The 26,324-nt window shown below is 41.8% G+C and overlaps 1 protein-coding gene and 1 pseudogene across 1 annotated transcript in view; one reads left to right on the plus strand and one right to left on the minus strand.

Moving 5' to 3' along the window:
• On the plus strand, positions 1 to 25,792 carry LOC127450970 (methyltransferase-like protein 22; annotated as a pseudogene).
• The window catches only part of LOC127450113 (N-alpha-acetyltransferase 60), a 436,968-nt gene that overhangs the window by 330,403 nt on the left and 80,241 nt on the right, over positions 1 to 26,324 (minus strand). The window lies entirely within an intron of this gene.

Below are 26,324 nucleotides of genomic sequence, written 5' to 3' on the forward strand. Positions count from 1 at the left end.
ATGGACCAGGTCACCTTTAGAAGTGACACTGTGCTGTCTGAATGTGCACCTGCTGCTACCAAACGCTTGCCATCTCATGAAAAGACTCAACGGTGTAGGACAACCAGGTAAGGAGGGCTCCTGTATGTTAGAAAGCAACATTAACTTACTGCTCATTGAATACAGCACATTGTGTACTACTGCCTACTATTTTTTAAGATACCAAGTGAAACAGTAGGCATTATTCAGCAATAAACATCTCATACAGCAGTATGCTCGTTGTAACATGAGCTTGTCATGATGCATCATCTTGGAAGTCTATATGGTTACATTGCATTTTCTTTATCTCTATGTACTTAAGTCATTTGATTTGAGTATTCCATACAAACAGATAATCTGCATAATATTAATTTAATAATTTTATTTATTTATCACACATTATACATTTGCACATATACAGTGAAATTCTTTTTTTTCACATATCCCAGCTAAGCTGGGGTCAGAGTGCAGGGTCAGCCATGTTACAGCACCCCTGGAGCAGATAGGGTCAAGGGCCCAACAGTGGCATCTCAGCAGTGCTGGGGCTTGAACTCCCAACCTTCTGATCAGTAACCCAGAACCTTAACTGCTGAGCCACCACTGCCCAAATATGCCCACATTGCCATGTATACATACTATATACTGCATAAATAGTAGGAGTGGTATATTAGTATAAGATAATAAGTAAAAGATAATTGGCATTATCTTTCAAGTCTGATGCAGTTTCTTTCTTGCTTTTTCATCACCTGACAATTAATATTATAGAGCACAACAGTGCACGTCTACTTTTTAAAGGGATAGTTCACCCAAAAATGAAAAATCTCTCATCATTACTCACCCTCATGACATCCCAATGTACGACTTTCTTTCATCTGTTCAAATGAAGATTATTAGAGGAATTTCTCTGCTCTTTTGGTCCATACAATGCAAGTGAATGGGTGCCAACATTTTGAAGCTCCAAAAATCACATAAGTCCATATTAAAGTAATCCATAAGAGTCCAGTGGTTAAATGTCTTTTGAAGCTATATAATAATTGGGGATTAGAAACAGATCAATATTTAAGTCTTTTTTTTTTACTATAAATTCTCCTCGCTGCTCAGTCTTTAACTTTCACTCTCACATCCTTCTTCTGTTTTTTGTGATTCACATTCTTCATGCACATGCCCTACAGAAGTTCTAGCAAAAAAGGACTTAAATATTGATCTGTTTCTCACCTGCACCTATCATATTGCTTCTGAGGATATGAATTAAAATACTGGAGTTGTATGGATTACTTTTATGCTGCCTTTATTTACTTTTTGGAATGTCAAAATTTTAGCACCCATTCACTTGCATTGTGAGCCCCTACAGAGCTGAAAGATTCTTCTAAAATCATAATTTGTGTTCTGCAGAAGAAAGAAAGTCATACACATCTGGAATGGCATGAGGGTCAGTAAATTATGAGAGAATTGGCATTTTTGGATGAACTATCCCTTTAAGTTGACTGGGTTCTGAAATAATTTTTAAAGCCTGCTGCATAACACAAGCTCACAGCTGTCTTTAGTAAGACAGTCTAATTCACATTGCATTGTGGGAAAGTAAGACACTGAAGACTTAAACACACACACACACAGACAGTGGGTGCACACAGTTTTCCTTCACTGAAAATATTTGCTTATTAGAATGCAATGCTTCATTGATTCTAATGAAAAACCTTAGTGATTTTAACCCAAATAATAAAAGCAGAAGACAGTTTGTTACTATCGTAGAAGTCAAAGTCTTCTACAAAGTTTCAACTCAAGTGCCTTTCAGCCCTAAACTGAAGCCCCCATCCGCTCAGCTGATAGTTTTTTTTCCATGGCAACATAGAATGTAAACAAAATTTAGCCTAGGCGTACACTGTCTTGCATTTTAATCTTTAATGAGACTAAGTTTTTATGCAACTGACTGAAATAGTTAAGACCAAAATTTTAGACAATTAACTTGTAAGACTAGTCTAAAACAGTTTTATGCTACTGGCCAATGGCACACAACATGTATCACCACAAGGCTCTGTTTTTTCCAAGGTCCGAATACACAGTAAGCAATGCCTGGTGGACAATTCTTGCCTTTAAACACCTGATGTGTCCATGATTGGAGTTGCATAGACTAAGATTTATTATCCTCACCAGAGCATAAAGGCTCAAATAGAGCTGAAATTATACCACACACGACCTATCACTATTTTTAGAAGAACAAAAGGAGCCAGATTGGAACCCTGTAGATGTGGTGACCTTTACAATGCTAGACTGGAGCTGATGCTTCTGCTTTTGAGTAATAAGATGCTTGCTGGGCAGAATCCATCAGCTGGAAATCAAATTTTTTAACTTTTGCTGCAAAGTCATGTTCATATACTGTATTTTTTCTAGACATCTACTTTTAAAGTGTTATGCAGCATTAATTATTCAAATTGATCAATATATGTATTTAAGGAAGAAGTGTGTGATTTCTGTACCACTAGCCACACAAAACGGAATTACAAATGGCAAAATGGCTTGTTTTCAGACTGTTTTCAAACACTCCCACAACTTGGTCGGACCAGGCTTTGCACAAGGTCCTGGAAGTGCTTACAGTATTTGAATTTAGCTATTAGAAATTTAAGTACTGGAATTCCTGGAAAATCAGCTTGTTTTGTTGAATACTGCTTAAATTGCTTGAAACTGAACATTAGTTTCATTAGTTAGTATGTCAGAGAAACAAATATTACTTTTCCACAAATATTTGATGATATTCATGCAACCCCCTTCCCTTCTTCTGTTGAACACAAAGGAAGAGGTTTTCAAGGATATATGATGTGTTTATATCATACAATCAGGGTTTAAAATGAACTTTTTGGCTCATCAGCCACTGTGGCTAGTAGTGTTCCAAGGTCACTAGCCACTCTGCATTTTCACTAGCCAAAACTGATAGAGGTAACTGGAGACTGTAACTCAAGTCAAGTCATTTTTATTCGTATAGCGCATTTCACAACACACATTGATTCAAAGCAGCTGTACAGAAGATCAGGCACAGAAGATAAAACTGTAATATCTATAATGTCTGCACGCATTTGTTTGGACATTTTGTTTAAGCAAGAATTATATTAGTTTGGCAGGACACAAGCTTAATAATTTAACTTTCACCTTTTGAATATCTGAAGGCAACATGGCCAACATGAACAGGAGTACGGTAGAACAGGAAGATAAGCTTGTCAATTATTTGTCCATAATTTTGGAATTTTCAACCCCTTCATCCTAAAATGTTCTTGCCAGTATGAAAGATTACCATTGTTTTACAGTGGCATTTATTAATGATCAGGCCAGTACCACAGGCAAGATAATGGAGGGCTCCTCATACCGTGGTTAAGTTAATGTAGATAGTTTTTCTAAAAAAAAAAAAGAAAAGAAAAGAAAAATATAGATTTTGTCATGAAAAAACTAATAGCCTAAGCACATTTGAACCTTTCATTTTCACAGTTGTAATAAAAACAAAGTCGAATAGATTCACCATACTAGATATAAAAAGAATATACAATATACCTTTTACCAGTTAGTGTTACTGCAGTTAAAAAAATTGTTTTTTAAAAATTGTCTGCTCTTTACCTCGTCAGTGCTGTTTATAATGTCAGGGCTGTCTAGCAGTTTGAGAGGTTTGACTTCCTCCATATAGTGCTTTATACTATAACGTTCTCTGTAGTTAAGGAGTTACCCACCATTGCCTGTGACATCATTAAGATTGGTCAGTTTTTCTTTGAGCTGTATGTGATTTCATGGATGTGTTCTGTGTTGTTTTCACTTAACATCTCTTTAATGTGTTTTAAACAGAGCACACCATGGCGACGCCTCTGGAAGATGTGGGGAAGCAGGTGAGGAGATTGGTGGTGGGATAATTATTCATTACGTCCACTCCAGTGTTGGGGATTAACTAACTAATAGTAGTGACATATGTTTCAGTAGCATGACCGTGGCTCGGCTGTTTTTTAAAATACTCTATCTTTTCCATTAACAAGGTTATTTTTTCAAACAAGTTGCTAAATAAGCACTGCAACGGTTTTCCGTTTCATCAGGCACGTACACTCACATGCTTGTGGTAGTTGTAGTCCTTATTTAGCAACTTGTTCACAAAAAAAAAAAAAGAAGAATGGCGGCTTCAAAATTCACATTTGAGGTATGACTGTGTGTAATATATGTTCTAAAACAATATGTCCAAGTAATGTTTTCAAGTAATGTTTACCACAGATCTTATTTTACTCATAAACCTGCCATACTGCCATTATAAAAACCCATAGTAAAATCCTGAGGGAACCCATGGCAAATTAGCTTTCAGGGTTTGCAAATTAACTTCATGGCTGAACAGCTCATATTCTTATTGCAGAGTCATCACTCAATCTACCCACATTTATAGTTCTTTTTTGTTGTGAAATAAATATTTATTTAAATAGTTGGGGTATTAAAAAATATCATATTGTATTGTATCATACGATATGACGCTCACTATACAATACCATATGTATCGTACGACACAAACACATTATAGTGTAATTAAAACCAAGCAGCGCAATATTGAGAGCTGCGGAATAGTCTCCTTCCGTGAGAGGCGGCACTGAGTGCTCACAGGACAACAGAGCAGTATGTATAGTTTCACAATGCTTAATGTTCTTCTGGGTTAGCAGTGGTTTTTGCCTTGCCACTCTTCCATTGATGGCATTTTTGCCCAGTGTATTTTTGATAGTGGAGTCATGAACAGTAACTTTTATTGATGTGAGAGAGGCCTGCAGTTCCTTGGATGTTGTCCTTGGCTTTTTTGTGACTTCCTGGATGAATCGTCGCTGTGCTCTTGGAGGAATTTTAGAAGGTCGGCTACTTCTGGAAAGTTCACTACTGTGCCAAGTTTTCTTCATTTGGAGATAATGGCTCTCACTGTGGTTCTTTGGAGTCCCAGAGCCTTTGAAGTAGCTTTTTAACCCTTCCCAGACTGATGTATTTCAATCACCTTTTTCCCTCATCATTTCTGGAATTTCTTTCGACCTTGGCATAGTGTGCTGCTGGGTGAGACCTTTTAGCCAACTTCATGCTGCTGAAAAACTTCTATTTAGGTGTTGATTTAATTGAACAGGGCTGGCAGTAATCAGTCCCGGGTGTGTCTAGTCCAGCTGAACCCCATTATGAATGCAGTTTCATAGATTTGGGGATTTAGTAACTAAGGGGCCAAATACTTTTCCATACAGGCCCAGTTGGTATTGGATAACTTTTTTGCTTCAGTAAATAACATTATCTTGTGTATTTTGTGTTTACTCAGATTGCCTTTGTTTTATGTTAGATTTTGTTTGAATTTTTGAAACAATAGTATGAGATATACACAAAAACAACAGAATTCAGGATGGGGCAAATACATTTCCACAGCACTGTACATGCAAGGCAGATACAAGGAAAACATTATTAGACGTAAACAGTATATTTTTCAGTTGTTTCCAAACTTGTTAGAAAGGATTAATACAGATTTAATGCCGTTGGGTTTTTAGTGAGAAGCAGATATGTATTTAAAATTAGACTTAACTGTCAATTAACTGTATTGTTGTTATAATTTCTATGCTGATAAATCCACCACATAGGAAAAAAATTAATTGCTTATTTTTGGTGAGGCAAGTGGCTTATTTTGGGCGTGTATTTCCAAACCAGGTTGCTTGTTTCTCTTGTGAGATCTGGCAACACTGCAACTGGTATTTCAATATTTTTAGTGGCTTGTGCAAAAACCGATCGGCAAACATAATTTTTTTTTGCCCTCCGCTGTTATTATCGGCTTATAACACGTGCGCAAGTGTTGTTCTCAAAGCTGTTTACATTTTGAAGTCAAACGTCTCATGTAATCGTAGGTTTCTTATGTTGTGGTTTTTTGAATAAGCTGTTTTTTGATAGTGTAGCCGTGGTCGAGCACCCATCTGGGGAGAGAGAAAGCGGTAAGGACATCCACCTGAGATGAATTGTGACTAATTATCATTTCCATGTTCACAGTGAGAGTTGGGGGTGATAAAAGATGGCCCAGTCCACCCAAAGAGGGAGAGAGAGAGAGCCCAGCTGAGAAGCTGCATGTGTGTTGGCAGCTGAGAAGCTGCATGTGTGTTGGTCGCTGCCGTTGATCTTTTATATGGTAGAGTTTGTGTGCGTGTGAAGCTGTACCGTTGCACTGTAAAGCGAATGAGATTTAAGTTGATTAAAAGACATTCCTGTTTTGGATTCACTGTCTCGCTCTTCCTCCTTTTGATCCAGATACAAACATCTGTTACACTGTCACACGCCGAAAACCGGGATAAGGAGGAAGGTACGCTGCAATGGAGTAATCTTTGCCACTTTAGTAAGTGTTCCGATCCCTCGCCAGCATCTGCCAGGCTCAACACCAGCCCTCGTGGATCTGTGGGCGGAACAGCAACAGCGCTTCGAGGTGCTCCTTCGAGGCCAAGAAGAGGATGGACAGGCGTTGCAGAGCTTGGGGGGGATGGGGTGCATGCCGAACACCCATGTGATGCTGGCAAAGATCTGGAGGCCTTTCTGGAGCTCTTCAAGCACACAGCCCAAGCTCTGGAATGGCCGCGGGCACAATGGGCAGTCCACCTCCTACCACTGCTGACTGGGGATGCCCAACTCGTGGCCCAACAATTCCTGGTCGACAACCTCGTGAGGTAACCTGAGCTGAAGAAAGCCATCCTGCAGCGGGTCGGCCGCAGTCCCGAAGAGCATCGCCAGTGGTTCCGATCCCTGACGCTGAGCAAAGTTGGCCACCCGTTTGCCTTCGCTCAATGGCTCCAAGACGCCTGCCGGTGGTGGGTGCTGGCTGAGGAGCCCAGCAACGTCGGGAGTGTCATCGATCTTGTGGTACTGGAACAGTTCGTCTCCCAACTACCGAAAGGAACTGCAGAGTGGGTCCAGTGCCACCAACCGGCGTTGCTGGATGAAGCAATGCAGTTGGAGGAGGACAATTTAGCAGCGTATCTGGGGGCCGGTGTGCCCCGTTCTCTCTCTCTCTCTCTGTGGTCCCTCCTCCCTGCCCCCTCCCCTCCTTTTTTCTGACCTATCCCATTCCCCCAGAAATGGTGGAACAATAATGTACTAACACTCCTGTCTCTCTCTCCCCCGGCTCTACCCTTTCTTCCTCTCTGGTGGGGGAAGCTGCCACCACTGGAGTGGGCATGAGGTTTGGAACAATCTGTTGGAGTTGCGGGGAGTTGGGACATGTCTATGTCAGCTCCGCGTCTGGATGACGTAAGGGAGGGGGAAGCCTTATTTCCTTCTGGAGCAGAGACTCTTAAGCACACGTTTGACCAAGTGTAAGTCATTGATGATCAACGCCTTCAGCCGTGCATTGCACTCACATATCCGTATTTTCCAATTATATCGAGTGACGCAGGATGCTAAGTTAAAAGAAGATTCAACCCAGTTGTTGGTACCAAGAATCCATCGGGATATGTTGTTCCAGGCGGCTCATCATAGTCCGATGGCAGGTCACTTGGGACAGGGGAAAACACTAAGCTGTCTCATGGCCCATTTCTATTGGCCGGGCATTCTCGGGGGTGTTAGCCGGTGGTGTGTGACATGCCGAGAATGTCAGCTGGTGAATCCGCCAGCCACTCCAAAAGCACCATTGCACCCTCTTCCGTTGATCGAGGTTCCCTTTGACAGAGTTGGCATGGACCTCGTCGGACCATTAGAACGGTCAGCACGTGGGAAACGCATTGTGTTGGTTCTGGTGGAATACGCAACTTGATAACCGGAAGCAGTGCTTCTTCGCAATATCTCAGCACATAGTGTTGCGGAGGCACTCTTCAGAATAATCTCCCGAGTGGGGATTCCTAAAGAAATCCTCACTGTTCAGGGCACTACTTTCATGTCATGAACACCATGCAAGCTGTATGAATTATTGTGTATTAAATCGATTTGGACCATCCACAAACAGATGGCTTGGTCAAACAATTTAATAAGACCTTAAACAATATGTGTGAGAGGTTTAGGTTCATGGGCAATGGAGGAGTCAGGAGGCAACGAACTGTCAGCATGAGTATTTTATTACTCTTAAGCGTCACATAAAAGCTTTAACAAAAAGGGCACTTAGTGGCCAAATATACACACAAACGAGTCTTTGATAATCTGGCGGGCACATGAAGCCACAACTCTCTCTGCTGTCTCTGTCTCCCACACTGATGCTCTGGCGGGCCTTATCAGGTCTTCCTCCGCCATCACTATAATGAGAGACAGGTGTTAATCACAATCCAGGTGATTGTGATTACTCTATCCCACATTATGATTCGTAAGTTTGTGCATGAAGATGCTCGGAAGTGACTCAAACCTCTGTTATTTGCAGTGCGAGAGGTCCCACAAGCCTCCACGGGGTTTTCCCCATTTGAATTGTTATATGGGCATAAGGTCTGTGGCGTCTTAGACGTCATGAAGGAAAATCAGGAGGAGGGACCTTCAGAAAGCAAAAATTTAATTCAATACGTTCTTGACCTGAGAGCAAAACTCCACACACTGGGGCGACTATCACAGGAGAATTTGCTACAGGTGCAAGAACGTCAGTCCCGGCTGTATAACAGGGGAGCTCGACTACGGGAGTTTGCACAGGGAGATAAAGTACTTGTATTACTACCCACATCGAGCTCTAAATTACATGCAAAGTGGCAAGGGCCCTTTAAGGTCACACGGCGAGTTGGGGAAGTCAATTGTGAGGTAGTGCATACGGATAGAGGCGGGGCTCGTCAAATTTACCACCTCAACCTACTAAAACCATGGAGAGAGGCAGTCCCTGTATCTTTGGCGATGGTAGTCCCGGAGAGGGAGGAGCTCGGACTGGAGATTAATCTAAAAGCCAATCCCTTGCGGAGACCATCTCTCGCCATCACAACATATGGAGGTTGTTAGGTTGCAAAATAATTTCTCTGACGTGACGTTCTCACCTCTCCTCCGTAGCACTAATCTCATAAAACACCACATCAAGACAACCCCAGGGGTAGTGGTATGTAGCCATCCCTACCACTTACCCAAACACAAGAAACAAGTAATAAGGGAAGAATTAAAGGCCATGCTCAATATGGGCATAATAGAAGAATCCCACAGCGATTGGGCCAGCCCGGTGGTTCTGGTGCCTAAAAGCGATGGCTTGGTCCGGTTCTGTGTGGATTATAGAAAGGTCAACACAGTGTCGAAATTTGATGCTTATCCAATGCCTCATATTGACGAACTACTCGATCAGCTAGGCTCGGCTCGCTTTTATTCGACACTGGATTTGACAAAGGGATATTGGCAGATCCCCTTGGCGCTGATGTCCCATGAGAAAACGGCCTTCTCCACACCTTTTGGCTTACACCAGTTTGTGACCCTTCCGTTCGGTTTGTTTGGGGCCCAGGCTACGTTTCAGCATCTTATGGACTGAGTCCTCAGACCGCACGCTGTGTATGCCGCTGCTTATTTGGATGATATCATTATTTACAATAATGATTGGCAACAGCATATGCAGCATCTGAGGGTGGTTCTCGGTACGCTGTGACGAGTGGGGCTCAGAGCAAACCCGAAGAAGTGTGCAATTGGACGGGTGGAGGTACAGTATCTGGGGTTCCACTTGGGTCAGGTGCGACCTCAAATTGATAAAACTGCAGCAATCGCGACCTGCCCGAGACCCAAGACCAAAAAGCAGGTGAGACAGTTCCTGGGGCTGACCGGCTACTATCAAAGGTTTGTGCTTAATTTTTCTGACGTCACCAGCCCGCTGACTGATCTCATTAAAAAGGGAGCCCCAGACCCGGTCCAGTGGACGGTGTCCTGCCAACAAGCTTTCACGCAGGTAAAAGCTGCACTTTGTGGCGGGCCGCTTCTGCATTCCCCTGATTTCTCTCTCCCTTTTGTTTTAGAGACGGACGCATCAGACAGGGGCTGGGTGCTGTTCTATCCCAAGTGGTGGAGGGGGATGAGCACCCTGTGCTGTACATTAGTCAAAAGCTCTTTAAGAGAGAGATAAAGTACAGCACCATAGGGAGGGAGTGTTTGGCCATCAAGTGGGTGGTCCTCACTCTCCACTACTATTTGTTGGGCGAGCATTCACCCTCTGTTCGGACCATGCCCTGGCTCCACTGCATGAAGGATGCCAATGCCCGGATCAGCCGTTGGTATCTGGCACTCCAGCCATTTAAGTTCGAGGTGGTCCACAGACCGAGGGCACAGATGGCTGTCGCGGTCTTCCTCTCCAGAAAAGTGGGGGGAGTGGGCAGTCCAGATGGTACCCCCAGCCTGAGTCGGGCGGTGGGGGTATATGGAGGTGAGGGCATGGTCGAGTGCCAGTCTGGGGAGAGAGAAAGCGGTAAGGACATCCACCTTAGATGAATTGTGACTAATTACAGTTTCCATGTTCTCAGTGAGAGTCGGGGGAGATAAAAGACGGCCCAGTCCACCAAAAGAGTGAGAGCCCAGCTGAAAAGCTGCATGTGTGTTGGCCACTGCCGTTGATCTTTTATATTGTAGAGCCTTGAGTTTGTGTGAAGCTGTACTGTTGCGCTGTAAATCAAACGAGTTTTGAGTTGATTAAAATACATTCCTCTGTTGGAATCGCCATCTCCTGCTTCCTACTTTTGATACAAATATGAACATCTGTTACAGATAGTTATGAATCATAACTTATGAGTGTCTTGCTGTGCATGTCACACTCAGTGTCGGCTGGGAGAGGTGGCTGTTAAACTTACTGCTTCAGTTTTTGCCTCAAAAATCCAACGATTTGCACAGTGATGTTGGCATAAATAAAACATATTTTTGATGTACTGTAGCACCAGAACGTGACACCATTGTTTGGCAAATTCGACAAGCTGTACTGCTACAATACAATCTACTTGCCATTTGCCATCGATGTTCTCGCCTATGGTGGAATTTTGGCCCACTCTTTTTTGCAAATTGGGTTCAAGTCAGGACTTTGAATAGGCCACTCCAAAACTTGAATTTTGCTTCTTTTGAGCCATTCAGAGGTGGACTTACTCCTATCCTTTGGATCATTGTCTTGCTGCATAATCCAGTTGTGCTTGAGCTTCAACTCACAGACAGATGACCGGATGTTCTTCTTTAGGATTTTCTGGTAGAGAGCAGAATTCATGTTTCCCTCAATTATTGCAAGTCGCCCTGGCCCTGGAGTAGCAAAGTATCCCCACACCATCACACTACCACCACCATGCTTGACCATAGGTATGATGTTCTTTTTGTGGAATTCTGTGTTTGATTTATTCCAGATGTAACGGGACCCCTGTCTTCCAAACAGTTTCACTTTTGACTCATCAGTCTACAGAACATTCTCCCCAAAGGTTTGAGGATCATCAAGGTGTTTTGACAAAATTCAGACTAGCCTTAATGACACGAAAATAAAAAGTTACTGAGTGCACCTTTAATAGCTTAAATGCAGTCAGCTACTTTTTGGTAGTAACTTGTAGTGTAGTTTGCTACTTTTTCAAAAGGGTAGCATGACTGTAGTTCCCTTAAAATTATGAGCAGGCCCAGATGGTGTCTGTGTGCAGAAAAGCTTCACAAATTTCAGAGAAATTGCAACTTTGCCAAAACCACTTACATATTTGTTTATTAAATATTTTGCCTAATTTGATAATTCTTCTACTTATAAGAGTATAGGACTCTGATTTATAGTGTAGTTCAGCTCCATTTAACACATTTTACTATGTATAAATCCCTTTCACAGAATCCCACAGATTTTCCCCCCAAAATTGCAGAAAATGTGACAGTCTGCAGATTCTGTCTGATTATTAGTAGCTTGTAGCTTGGCAAGCAACACTATTAAAGTAGATTCTCTCACACTAGTCCACTCTGCTGCACTGTTTGAAGTTATTGTTTTTAATTGCAAATCTGGTGTGGTGCTTTTCTATTGGCCGATTTTATCCTGGCACATTCAAGCATGTTCAGTGGAACCACTGTCCTTGACCGTGGAGCAGGAACTGGGCTGACCAGCATTGTCATGGCAATGGTGGCCAAAATGATTTACTGCACAGGTGGTGATATAATTGGGATGATTAAGTAATTTAGAGTTAATAGGTGCCTATGAATCATTTTAAAACAGGCGAAAGTAGAAAGTATTACATCAGAGATTATGTACATCAGTTATTCCCAACCATGGGTTACTTTGAAAGATTTCAAGATTGCTTTGTTAAACATATAAGACATTATAAAGAAAAAATCCTGCACCCTATCATAGCTTGCTAAAACAATCAGTAATTATTGCAGAATTTCAGCCCACGACCTTTATCTGGCATTTAAAAACACAGAATGTATTGCCAACAATTGTAAATAAAATACATCATGACCAATCAAAGAAGCTGACAGTAATGTGGCCAAAAACAATAGGATAGATAATGACATTCAAAACAAATATCAGGCTTGAATTAGAAGACCACTAAAAAGTGAAAATTCCTCCTGGTGGAATTATGTTAAAACAAAGGCCTGAATAAACACCTGTTTCACTTATTTTTTTTATTATTATTATTTAACATATAATACAGCAATTACGACTTAAAATATATTGTGGCTGTTTTAAAAGTTTAAGATAATTAATCTCAACATTTTTGTCATTAACAGCTTAATTTATAATGTACTGTATATACAGTACATATGCAATATATATACACACACACACCGATCAGCCACAACATAAAACCACCTGCCTAATATTGTGTAGGTCCCCCTTGTGCCACCAAAACAGCGCCAACCCGCATCTCTGAATAGCATTCTGAGATGCTATTCTTCTCACCACAATTGTACAGAGTGTTTATCTGAGTTACCATAGACTTTGTCAGTTCGAACCAGTCTGGCCATTCTCTGTTGACCTCTCTCATCAACAAGGCATTTCCGTCCACAGAACTGCCTTTCACTGGATGTATTTTGTTTTTGGCACCATTCTGAGTAAATTCTAGTGACTGTTGTGTGTGAAAATCCCAGGAGATCAGCAGTTACAGAAATACTCAAACCAGCCCATCTGGTACTAACAATCATGCCACGGTCCAAATCACTGAGATACATTTTTTCCCCATTCTGATGGTTGATGTAAACAATAACTGAAGCTCCTGACCCGTATCTGCAAGATTTTATGCACTGCACTGCTGCCACATGATTGGCTGATTAGATAATTGCATGGATGATTGTTGCGGGTTGGCGCTGTTTTAGCGGCACGAGGGGGACCTACACAATATTAGGCAGGTGGTTTTAATGTTGTGGCTGATCAGTGTCATATATATATATATATATATATATATATATATATATATATATATATATATATATATATATATTTATATATATATACAGTTGCAATCAAAATTATTCAACCCCCCTGACAAGCAATACATTCTGGTGATGTGAATTAAAACACATCAACTAAAACCTCAGTAAACAGTCAAAGTAAGTTTTTAATACACATTTGAGTGATTTTGAGAACAAAGAGTTCAGTTTACCTAAATTTTAAAATAAAAAATAACCAATTCTCTCCACAAATGTCATGTCAAAAATATTCAACCCCCAAAATCAATCATTTGTGGAGCATCCTTTATCCTTGATAACAGCAAATAAATGTTTCAGGGAAGTGTTCTCAGGCTTCAGACACCTCTCTATTCGAATTTTTACACATTTCTCATGAGCAAAAGCTTCCAGCTCATTGACATTCTTTGGTTTCTGTGCTGCCACTGCTTCCTTGAAATCCCAACAAAGGTTTGCAATGGGATTTTAATGATGGACTGAAAGGGCCATTTAAGGACATTCCACGACCTATCCCTGAACCAGATTTTGGACAGCTTGGTTGTATCCTTGGTGTTTTTGTCTTGCTGGAAATTCCAGTGATCACCTGAGCTTCAATTTACACACTGAAGGCATCACATTTTTCATGCCAAAATGGCCTGATACTTGAAAGAATCCATGGTGTCAGTCACATAGTCAGGATAGCCATTTCCTGCAGCCGCAAAACACCCCCATAACAGGACAGACCCACCTCCATGCTTGACTGTGGGGATGGTGTCGTTCTTGTCATCACCTTGTCATCTTACTCCAGACATACTGCTGCCCCATGGGTCTAAAACTCATTTTCAGTTTGGTGTCATATGTCTATAAAACCTTCTTCCAGGACTCCACAGGTCTTTCCTACTTCTTTCCTATTACTTTTTGAATATTCAAGTCAACATTTTCCTTGGTGAATTTTTGCTTTCTTCCACACCCCAAGAATGTTGTTGTTGTACCATATTTAAAAAATGTATGAATGGTGCTGCCAACTTTGTCTATTGGAAATTGAAGTGCCTTGGAAATGTACTTTTAGTCATGACCTTTCTTGTGTAATGAAATAATCTCCTCTCTTAGCTTTTGAGACAGCTTATTTTTAATTGCATTTTTTGTTTGCTTACAACGCTAAACTTAAATTTTAAAACTTAAATAAGTGCCATTGCGGACTGATGACTTAATTTTGTTTTAAAACAATTACTTGTGTAGCCTTACATATTTAAAAAACAGCTACATGCAATAGGGGTTGAATAATTATGACATGGCTGTATTTTTAAAAAATCCTGCTATTTACAAATATTAGGTTATATATTCACACTATGACTTTGAATGTGTCACTCAACTGATATAGATGAAAAGTTTAAAAATTCTGGGTCATCAGAAAAGCTTACTTTGTAAATCCTTACTGTCTTGGGGGGGGGGGGGGGTTGAATAATTTAGATTGAACTGGTTGTTTTCTCCACAACTGTACAATTTAAATAATATTAATGACACTGCCAAATGATATCCAGTACAGAATAATATGAAAAAGAACACATTTCTGGTTTGGTGTCGATTAAAGGCTATTTGAGCTTTACTGATGGGGCTGTGAGGGTAAATGGTAAAAATCTGTTTATTCTATGTTGCCACATCTGTGCATATTACATACTTTTTAATAGTGTTTCTTATAATATACAGCTGAAATTCCAAGAATTGAATTCAGAATCCAGAAAAGCCTCCAAAAGCCTTTTGATCAATGTCTGTAAGTCCTGATTGCTATGGATTTGTTTCCTTGAGGATTGCTGCCATTTCATCCATTTCATTTTCCCTGTACATGTGACATAATCTTCAAGTTTCTTTGTAAAGGCATTCACTTATTAGAGTCATGTCGACTGATGTTCTCAGACCAATGGGAGGAGAGAGGGCCATCATTTTAAAGAGAGAGTATCTTGGAAAGGGGGTTGCTTGGTGTAGACAATCACCTCCAGCATTATCTTCAAAGTGTTTCCTCCTTACAGTCCTGTACAGACTGTACAACATCAAATGCACAGGCATATATGTCACATTAGGAGAATACACAGTATATATATATATATATATATATACATACATACACACACACAGTATGTATATATTCTGTGTTTCAGCATATTAGACCCATACATTATTTTCAACATGATTTTGTATTACTGTATTACATGTTAGCAGACAGTACACTTAAGGGATAGGGCACTGTGGCAGCGGGGGCGTGGTCAAGCATCTCTCCGGAGAGAGAAAAAGCGGTAAGGGCGCTTACACCTGAGCTAAATTATGTATAACACCTGTCTCTAATTTCAGTGAGCACGGGGAGAGCGGCATAAATGGGGACACACCGCAAATAGGAGGGAGAGAGCCTGGGCACGACAGACCCGAGCAAGAAGCAAGGAGTTTTTTATTACAAATGATGAGAGTTTATTTTTGTGAAGCGGTGTGTAATTGTTGATTAACTTTGTGCATAACGCAAAGACTGGGAGACTGTAATTGGTGCTGCAGAGAGAGAGAAAATAAACCCTGACCTGAACCAGGAAAACTGCTTCTCGCCTCCTCTTTACACTGGTGCCGAAACCCGGGAACTGAAGTTTTGGGTCGAAGATGGATGGAGGTCGTCCCGTAGAGTCCTCCCAGTTGGCGGAGATCCTCCAAGCCCTCGCCAGCCTACATCGGAACCACCAACAAACGCTGCTTGAGCTCCGGCAAGATCAAGACCGCCGGTTTGTCGAGCTCATGCATGCTCAAGCCGAGGACCGGCAGGTGATCCGGAGCCTCCTCAGCCAGGGGGCATCCTCAGCCGCGACCCCGGACACAACCACGCCGAGATCTGGGGCTGGCCGCTCGGTCAATGGGCAGCCCGACTGATCCCACTACTGTCCGGGGAAGCCCAGCTCGCGGCTCAACAACTGCCAGCGTCGAGCCTCCTGGCCTACGGAGATCTAAAAAAAGCCATCTTGCAACGGGTTGGTCGCACTCCAGAGGAAAGTCGTCAACTCTTCCGGAGCTTGAAGTTGGAAAGCTCTGACCGCCCGTTTGCCTTTGCCCAGCGGCTCCGTGACGCCTGCCGAAGATGGCTGTTAGCGGGGGATCGCGACGTCCAGGGAATTATCGACCAGGTGGTACTGGAACAGTTCACAGTTCGACTGCCAAAAGGAACGGCGGAGTGGGTCCAGTGCCACCGCCCGGCGTCGTTGGAGGAAGCTATCCGACTTGCGGAGGACCACATGGCGGCGATCCCGAGGACAGAAGATCCCTCCTACCTTCTCTCTCCTCCCTCTGTTTCTTCCCCCTCCCCTCTCTCTCTCTCGTCTGCTCTCTCTCCAGGTCCCGTTCCTGCCCCACGCAGACGAGGAGGAACCCAGCCCCTGAGACCAGTTCCCCAGGTGTGGGAGGCGACACCTTCCCCTACTCCAGTGCCCCGCCGCTCTCCCCCTCAGGGGGGGCGCCCGCCGACGCAAGTGCGGGCGTGGCGCCTGGGCCGGCCTGCTGGAGGTGCGGAGACCCGAGCCACTTCCGAGATCAGTGCCCTCTGATGGAGCTGGGGACGGTGGTGCGGGTCTCTGACCTCCCACAGGCTGCCCCCGACCGGGCCGGAGCGTACCGGATACCGGTAAGTGTCAAGGGGGGTACTCACCAAGCATTGGTGGATACCGGGTGTAACCAAACCACTATCCACCAACGCCTGGTTCAACCCGAGGCATTGGTCACATCCAAAACGGTGAAGGTGAAGTGTGTACACGGGGATATTCACAAGTATCTAGTGGTGACCCTGACAATTAAATTTCGGGGGAAAAAGCATAGAGTGGAGGCTGCGGTTAGTTCCCGCCTCACCCATCCGCTGATTTTGGGGACTGATTGGCCTGATTTTAAAGCTTTATTAAAGGGAATTTGTGCGGATGGGTCCTGTGTGAGAATAGGGAGATGTGTGATGTGCGATGCGCTGGCAGGGGAGGCGGAGCCGGGGCCGTCCTCGACAGCTCCAAGTCATGATGACGAGAGAGGGGGAGAGGCCGCGGCCCCTCCCCTTCTCAGGGAATTCCCTGAGGGGGATTTCCCTTTGGAGCAGTCGCGAGACGAAACCCTCAAACACGCCTTTGACCAAGTGAGAGTTATCGATGGTCAACGACTCCAGCCTGACATCGCACTTTCATATCCCTATTTTGCAATTATAAATGAGCGGTTGTATCGAGTGACACAGGACACTCGAACCAAAGAGGATACAACCCAACTTTTGATTCCAAGGAGCCGTCGGGAAATGGTATTCCAGACGGCTCATTATAATCCTATGGCAGGTCACCTAGGAGAAAGGAAAACACTGAACCGTCTAATAGCCCATTTCTATTGGCCGGGCATTGGCGGCGATGTCCGCAGTTGGTGTGCGGCATGCCGCGAATGCCAGCTGGTTAACCCACCGGCCACCCCAAAAGCGCCATTGCGCCCTCTCCCTTTGATCGAGGTCCCCTTTGAGAGAATTGGAATGGACCTCGTCGGGCCATTAGAATGGTCAGCACGCGGACATCGCTTTGTATTGGTCCTAGTGGACTATGCAACGCGATATCCGGAAGCAGTGCCTCTTCGCAACATCTCAGCATGCAGTTTTGCGGAGGCACTCTTCAAAATAATCTCCCGGGTGGGGATTCCGAAAGAAATCCTCACCGATCAAGGCACAACGTTTATGTCACGGACACTACACGAACTGTACGAGTTATTATATATTAAATCGATTCGCACCAGTGTATACCATCCTCAAACGGATGGCCTGGTGGAACGATTTAATAAAACCCTCAAAAACATGATTCGTAAGTTCGTGCACGACGATGCTAGAAATTGGGATAAATGGCTCGACCCCCTGTTATTTGCAGTACGAGAGGTCCCGCAAGCCTCCACTGGCTTCTCCCCATTCGAGCTACTGTATGGGCGACGCCCACGCGGTGTGCTTGATGTATTGCGAGAAGCCTGGGAGGAGGGACCTTCGAACAGTAAAAATGAAATTCAGTACGTTCTTGATCTTAGAGCAAAACTCCACACCTTGGGGCAACTAACACAGGAGAATTTGCTCCAAGCTCAAGAACGACAGCGCCGACTGTATGACAGGGGAACTCAGCTAAGGGAATTTGCACCGGGAGATAAAGTGCTTGTATTGCTTCCCACATCGAGCTCTAAATTACTCGCCAAGTGGCAAGGACCCTTTGAGGTCACACGACGAGTGGGAGATCTCGATTATGAGGTTAAACGATCCGATAGAGGGGACGCACGTCAAATATACCACCTCAATCTCCTAAAATTGTGGAGAGAGGCGGTCCCCGTGACGTTGGCTACGGTGGTTCCTGAGAAGGCAGAGCTCGGACCGGAGGTGAGCTCAAAACATAAACAGTTCACCCCGGTCACTTGCGGAGACCACCTCTCACCGAGCCAACTCGCGGAGGTTGCCAGGTTGCAACAGGAGTTTGCAGATGTGTTTTCCCCTCTACCGGGACGTACAAACCTCATCCATCACCACATCGAGACCGAGCCGGGGGTGGTGGTACGTAGCCGCCCCTATCGACTACCCGAACACAAAAAGAAAATTGTTCGGGAGGAATTGGATGCGATGCTTGATATGGGGGTAATAGAAGAATCCCACAGTGATTGGTCCAGCCCAGTTGTTCTAGTGCCTAAGAGCGACGGGTCTGTGCGATTCTGTGTGGATTATAGAAAAGTCAACGCGGTGTCTAAATTTGATGCATATCCAATGCCTCGCGTTGATGAGTTGCTCGATCGGTTGGGCACTGCTCGTTTTTATTCGACATTGGGTTTGACGAAGGGTTATTGGCAGATCCCCTTGACACCAATTTCCCGTGAGAAAACCGCCTTCTCCACACCGTTTGGATTACACCAATTTGTGACACTTCCGTTCGGTTTGTTTGGGGCCCCGGCTACGTTTCAGCGTCTCATGGACCGAATCCTCAGGCCGCATTCAGCTTACGCCGCTGCCTATTTAGATGACATCATCATTTATAGCAATGATTGGCAGCGGCATATGCAACACCTGAGGGCGGTTCTGAGATCGCTGCGCCGAGCGGGGCTCACAGCGAACCCGAAGAAGTGTGCGATTGGGCGGGTGGAGGTACGGTATCTGGGGTTCCACTTGGGCCATGGGCAGGTGCGGCCCCAAATTGACAAGACGGCGGCGATTGCGACCTGCCCGAGACCCAAGACCAAAAAGGGGGTGAGGCAGTTCCTGGGGCTGGCCGGCTACTATAGGAGGTTTGTGCCTAACTATTCGGACGTCACCAGCCCGCTGACTGATCTCACTAAAAAGGGAGCTCCAGACCCGGTCCAGTGGACGGAGCAGTGTCAACAGGCGTTCACGCAAGTTAAAGCCGCACTTTGCGGGGGGCCGCTGTTACATTCACCTGACTTCTCTCTCCCTTTTGTTTTACAGACAGATGCTTCAGACAGGGGGCTGGGGGCCGTGCTCTCGCAGGTGGTGGGGGGAGGAGCGCCCGGTGCTGTACATTAGCCGTAAGCTCTCGTTAAGGGAAACTAAGTACAGCACCGTGGAGAAGGAGTGTCTCGCCATCAAGTGGGCGGTCCTCACTCTCCGATACTACCTGTTGGGGCGGGCCTTCACCTTCTGCTCGGATCACGCCCCACTCCAGTGGCGCCACCGCATGAAAGATACTAACGCCCGAATCACCCGTTGGTATCTGGCTCTTCAGCCGTTTAAGTTCAAGGTGGTCCACAGACCGGGGGTGCAGATGGCTGTCGCCGACTTCCTTTCCAGGAATGGGGGGGGAGTGGTAGGCAGGCCGGATGTCGCCCCGGCCTGAGTCGGGAGGTGGGGATATGTGGCAGCGGGGGCGTGGTCAAGCATCTCTCCGGAGAGAGAAAAAGCAGTAAGGGCGCTTACACCTGAGCTAAATTATGTATAACACCTGTCTCTAATTTCAGTGAGCACGGGGAGAGCGGCATAAATGGGGACACACCGCAAATAGGAGGGAGAGAGCCTGGGCACGACAGACCCGAGCAAGAAGCAAGGAGTTTTTTATTACAAATGATGAGAGTTTATTTTTGTGAAGCGGTGTGTAATTGTTGATTAACTTTGTGCATAACGCAAAGACTGGGAGACTGTAATTGGTGCTGCAGAGAGAGAGAAAATAAACCCTGACCTGAACCAGGAAAACTGCTTCTCGCCTCCTCTTTACAGGCACCTAAAATTATGGAATTTATGACAGCCTCAGTCACCATTCACTTTCATTGTATGAAAAAAGTGATGCTGTGAAAGTGAATAGCGACTGAGGCAGGATTATTGTGGCTTCTTGGTAAAGAACTAGAAGGGACTTTAATACATTTTCACCAGTTAATGACTGGCAGCAATCATAAGTCATAATCAATAATCTCTTTTTTTTTTTTTACTTCAGTTTCAGAAGTGCAACAGTATGCTATTTGGAGACAAGGCTCACTTTTGTTTTAATTAGTATCAAATGATTTCAATGGCTTCATTCAGGGTTCCAATGTCAACAAAACCCTGGATATATCAGGACATTTTTAAATTGAGATTTTCAGGCCTGAAAAATTTATTGCATGTTTAAAAATCTTATAAAGTCATAGAAATTTTGGTTAATAACAAAACGGTCACATTTGTTAATGCATTAGATATGCATTAGATATCACGAACTAACAATGGGCAATACGTTTTTACAGCATTTATTATTCTCAGTTAATCTTTATTTATAAAAACGCAATTGTTCATTGTTAGTTCATGTTAAAATTTTCATCTTTTAATTTTAAACATGATTATTAAATATATTAAGAAATGTACATTGACAAAGATTAATACTGTAAGTGCTGTAGAAGTATTGCTAATTTTTATTTCATGTTAACTTATTTAGTTAACGAATACAACCTTATTTGTAAAGTATTATCTGACATTTAATGCTTTAGTTTTGCCAAGCTCTACAACATTTCACCAGCTAGAAATTGCTCTTTATGAGTGCAATCTCTAGAAAAGTGTTTTTAACATTCTAAACCTGGTAATAAAAAGAAATGGTAATTTATTGGTTAAAAATTGTGGGAACCTTGTTCTTAGTCGACAAGCTCATTGCACACTAAATGCATAAATTATGTGTATAATTAATTCATTTCTTTATTAATTCAGTCTTCAAGGTCTGCTCAGACATAGGAGATCAATAGAGTTAAGTCACTTTCACACAAAAGCAAGTCTGTTAACAGCATAAAAACAGAGGTCTTATCAAAGTTTCTGACTTTACCATTTACATTAAATAATGGTGGGTCTGGTTGCCCATCTCAACACATTGCCAGAGGAATTCAATTTCATTAAACCGTCTCTTTGATTTTGCTCTTATAAGGCCTACTTTAACACATTAAAAGTTAGTGATGTATAAGCAAAATTACGTAAAAAGAGACAAAAAATGTTGGCCCTTTTTCAGTTTGCCTCATTTTGTGTAATTATTTTTAGTAGTCTTTTAAACAGCAATAATGGATGAATTATCCGCAGTCAATTTCAAAACATTTCAGCTTTGAGATTAGCTTCCAAAGATAAAGGGCTTGTTTGTGTGTAAGCAGTTTTTTTCCCCGAATAAATGAAAACCTTTTTGTGTTTTGCAGATGTTGGTGAAGACCTTCTTAGCATGTGTCAGAGAAATGTGACTTTGAACAAGCAGCACTTTGAACCCCAAGGTAAACATTAATGGCACATCAGGATTTCCAGTTGTATTCTCTCATTGATGACAGCTTTTTAGGCCTTTTCATGTTGTTCATTTGTGTCATAAGCAGCATTTCCTTTTGGCATAATTAGCATCACACACCTGACCCTCACTGTACTCCTACCTGTGCAGAAATCACCCGCCATCCAGTCTAGTTGCCTCACCCTTATTTCACTCTCTGTTGGAAATATGGAAGGGAATTCAAGATGAAAGAGAGCAAAATATCATGTGCTAGATTAGCACTTGAATGCTAGAGTAGTGCTTGCCTATGTAAAACTCATTTACAGTATGGGCATAATGCCAGGGTGTTGCTTTGTGGTTGCTAAGGTGTTCTGAGTGGTTTTTAGTGCATTGTTATGCAGTTGCTAGGGTGTTCTGGGTGGTTGCTTGATAGTCCAAGTTAAAAGAGCCCACTCCTAAGTCTCTAAAATATTTTGGTCTCTAGATATATCTCAGGTCCCTACTTTAATATAAGTCTATGGGATTTTTTTCACCTGTTTCACCATTTGCTAGGTGAAAATCGTATATCTGATCGCTAAGAAAAGTAATAGAGACACCTCTCGTCAACAAGATACATGATTTGAGGTATCATTTGTTTCTCTAGCACAACTTGTGGGGGATGAGCCATGCACCGAAGTTAAATATAAACAGTACAGGTTACGGATTTGTTCAAATTGGTCATTTTGTTCAAATTACTGGATAATGATTTTTTGATTCAGACCGATTTGCTAATGAAATTGGACTAATTTGTGAACTGTTTCGACCAATTCATTCAAATTCGCTCACAAATCGGACATCAATATGGTTTGTAATCAAGTTAACTTTATACAAGAGCAATATCTAGCCAATAAATATTTTAAAGCTGAGTTGAAGTAGACAAATGTATTCTATAGAATGTTTACTCTAGAAGTAACTTTTCTATGACTTTTTAGATTTTATTAATTTACATGACTTTCCAGACATGGAAAACATGAATGTGGGAACCCTAAATTGTAATAATAATGCTTGCCTGAGCAAACACCACTTATAATATGTTAATAATAAAAGTCTTTTTGCTTTTCCGAACAAAATCAACAAATTCAAAATAATGCCTATATTTCCTCCTTGTTCATTGTCACAGTCCAGTCTTTTACTAAGCACTACATTTCTTCCTTACAGTGACTTGTTAGTGAATCTTTAGCTGTCACAGAAATGCAACAGTCGTACCTATAAAAATCATGTTTTATATATATTCTACATAAATTATATAATTTTAGAAATATGTGTAACCAATGTACTTAAAAGTACTTAACTTTAAAGTCAGTAACTAATCTGATTACAAGAATTTAAAAAATGTAATGCATTACACACTCCTTTTTTTTATTTATATTAAAAAGTCATTATAATACAGTAACTAATTACAGTGCTTTGTAAGCAGATTACATCCAACACAGCTTATTACCAACACAGCACTGTGTTACTCCTACAGTAATAAACGAATACCCAGGCACTCATTTTAAACCAACCCTGAGAAAATACTCATAAATAAGTACATTTGTGTGGCAGCTTATGACAATATTAACTGAAAAATGGTACATTTCAAATGTGCTTTTTCTGGCGAACTGGTTTGTTTTGTGTTATGGAGACACACAAAACTGAGGAGCACATACCACAGGCGCTCTGGATCAGAGCCAGGAACTGAGGTCATTTAGCTGCCAGCTATATCTCTTAGATCTGCACAGTCTCCTCACCTCACCATTTCTAAGTGCCAAGGGAGAGTCCATATGAAAGCAGTTGAAGCAATATATTATTACATAATTGTACCTCACACTCATAATGCACATGATGCTGGGAATGTCTGTAGCTTGGAGCTGTGAAATAGGACCTATGAAAGTCAACATGTGGTTGTCTTCTCATTTCTCCTCATATTTCAAATCTCCCCAGATGCTGATTTGGAGTTCTGCTGGACTGAAGCAGAAGTGGTGGACCTGCATGATAATACCACTTTTGTGATCACGGCAGATGGTAAATTTGTGGAAGGTGCTTCCATAATTATGCCTTCAATTCATTGCCTAAAAACAGCTGCTGGCTGGAGGGAGTATTAACATAATGTATTAATAAGGCACACTTAGTGTTCATGATGAAAGTGAAGGTTGAACGATTTTAATTTGTTATTGTTAAGTGTTTTTAATATGTTTTTGTGCTTCTCATTCAGTGTGTTATGATGATGATCTTACGGACACCCTGTTCAGAAGCTATACAGAATCACTGGCAACTTGCGCCATCCCAGCACAACCTATATCTCCATAGAAAAGAGGTAGGAAGGGACTATTACACATAACCAGCCTGACCAGTACATTCGAATAGTCACAGTTATGTTTTCTTGTGGCTCATTTTTGGAATGGAAAAGATAGGGGGAAAGATACTGTATTTTACTGTACTTTACTATTTTGTATAAATACTGTAATTGGGAACAATTGGGAGCTCATCCGGATGTCCAGTGATTTTTTACATGGAACTGAGAATTGTGTGTAAAAGCACAGCATTGATTGATTTGCAAGATAAGGTACCTGAACATACAGAAGCCCACAGAATTAATGCATTATTATTTTTCTGTCTTGTTTTTGTGATATTGAGAAAAAAAATTCTATTTATTTATTTATTTTCCAAGAGAACAAGAAAGAAAAATAACAGTAAGGTATGGCCTTTAGATTCATAACCATTATTTATTAATTATATATTATTATTTATGTATTATTTATAATAACATATAATTTAATCATATATTTTTATTTATACAATAAATGTACAATCTTTAATTTATATTTTATTAATTTAATTTTGTAATTTTGATTAATAATCAGGTGGCTAAAAGTCTGCACAGTAGGTTTTGCTCAGCACGCACAAAACAATAGTGGGAACATTGCATCCCAGCATGACGGTTTGTGTCATTTGTTTCTACAGATTGAACTTCACACTGCGACACATGGATGTGTCTTGTGAAGCTTATGATCACTTCTGCCACTGTCTAGATGAGTTACAGCTGATGACTGATGGAAAGATGAATTTTACTGTTGAGCCAGTAAAGAGATCGTTTCCCCAGTTCTTTCAGAACAGCTGGTGAGGAGCACTTGTCTATAATTATCTACTCAAATAATATTTATTTATATACTGTTTTATATATATATATATATATATATATATATATATATATATATATATATATATATATATTATATATATTATCATGTAGTAATATACAGTAATTTTACAGTAGTATGCTCCTGTTACTGCCTTTAGTGGGAGCTGTTCATGCTTGTACAAAATTGTGTGTTTTCTCAGTCCCTCGTGCATTTATTATCCACGATAAAAGATTACTTTATCACGTATTTTTCCCTGTGAACTTCTTTGCAGGAACTTTGGAAGGTCACTGCTGAAAGACTTTAATATATAACACCATAACTTTTAAAGGTATCTCTCAACACGAAGACACTGATTTAACATGTTGCCAGAATTAATCTTTTTTGTTGTTGTTGTTTCTAATTTAATCTAATAATGTGAAACTCAAGGTCTGATATACTTTCAGTTCTTAAAATAATTTATTAAAAGCTATAATAGAGAAAGAATGCCATTTCAGATGTGAATTCTGGTGCTTATGCACAGTTTACTGTCATCAGCTTGAAATGTTTCGTAATAATAAGCTTCAATTATTTGATATTAGTTTGTGGCAGGTTTTTTAGTGCATTGGGTGAATAGTGTTCTATTTTATGATGGCATTTTTGATGAAATAATGAAGAGAGACTACATTTATTTTCATTGAGGTAATACAATTTTATCTATACCAAAATTGTCTCAGCTAATGTTGAGTTAAAAGCCTCTGTGCAAATGGCTTTCGTATTTTTATGACCTAAAATATCAGTTTTATTGACTTATTAATTTGCATACAACGTATTGAATAAATTGTGCATGAAATGTTGGTAATCTATCTTTTATAAAGCTTTAAAGTTTTGTATATGCATATCTGAAGACACATACAGCAGTGAACTGCTAGTAGCTCATTGTACGTAGGGGCCACGGTTTGTTCCTGGAAGGCAGCAGATACCCTAACTAAGCCCCCACCCTAATCATAACCATATGGAGCCTGTAAGGTAGAGTAGCCTGGCAGGCACAACGGATGGCACCTTTCTCTCATTGCGCAAATTGAGTAAGGATGCTGAGAGTTATTGTTATTATTCTCTCTGAACACTAGAGGATGCAAGTATTGGGAAGTGAGCATGCTCAACTCATGCAGATTAGCCTACTATAAATTATTATTATCTTTTTTTT

Source organism: Myxocyprinus asiaticus, chromosome 13 (assembly GCF_019703515.2).
Source record: "Myxocyprinus asiaticus isolate MX2 ecotype Aquarium Trade chromosome 13, UBuf_Myxa_2, whole genome shotgun sequence".
In the NCBI taxonomy this organism is placed as follows: Eukaryota; Metazoa; Chordata; class Actinopteri; order Cypriniformes; family Catostomidae; genus Myxocyprinus; species Myxocyprinus asiaticus.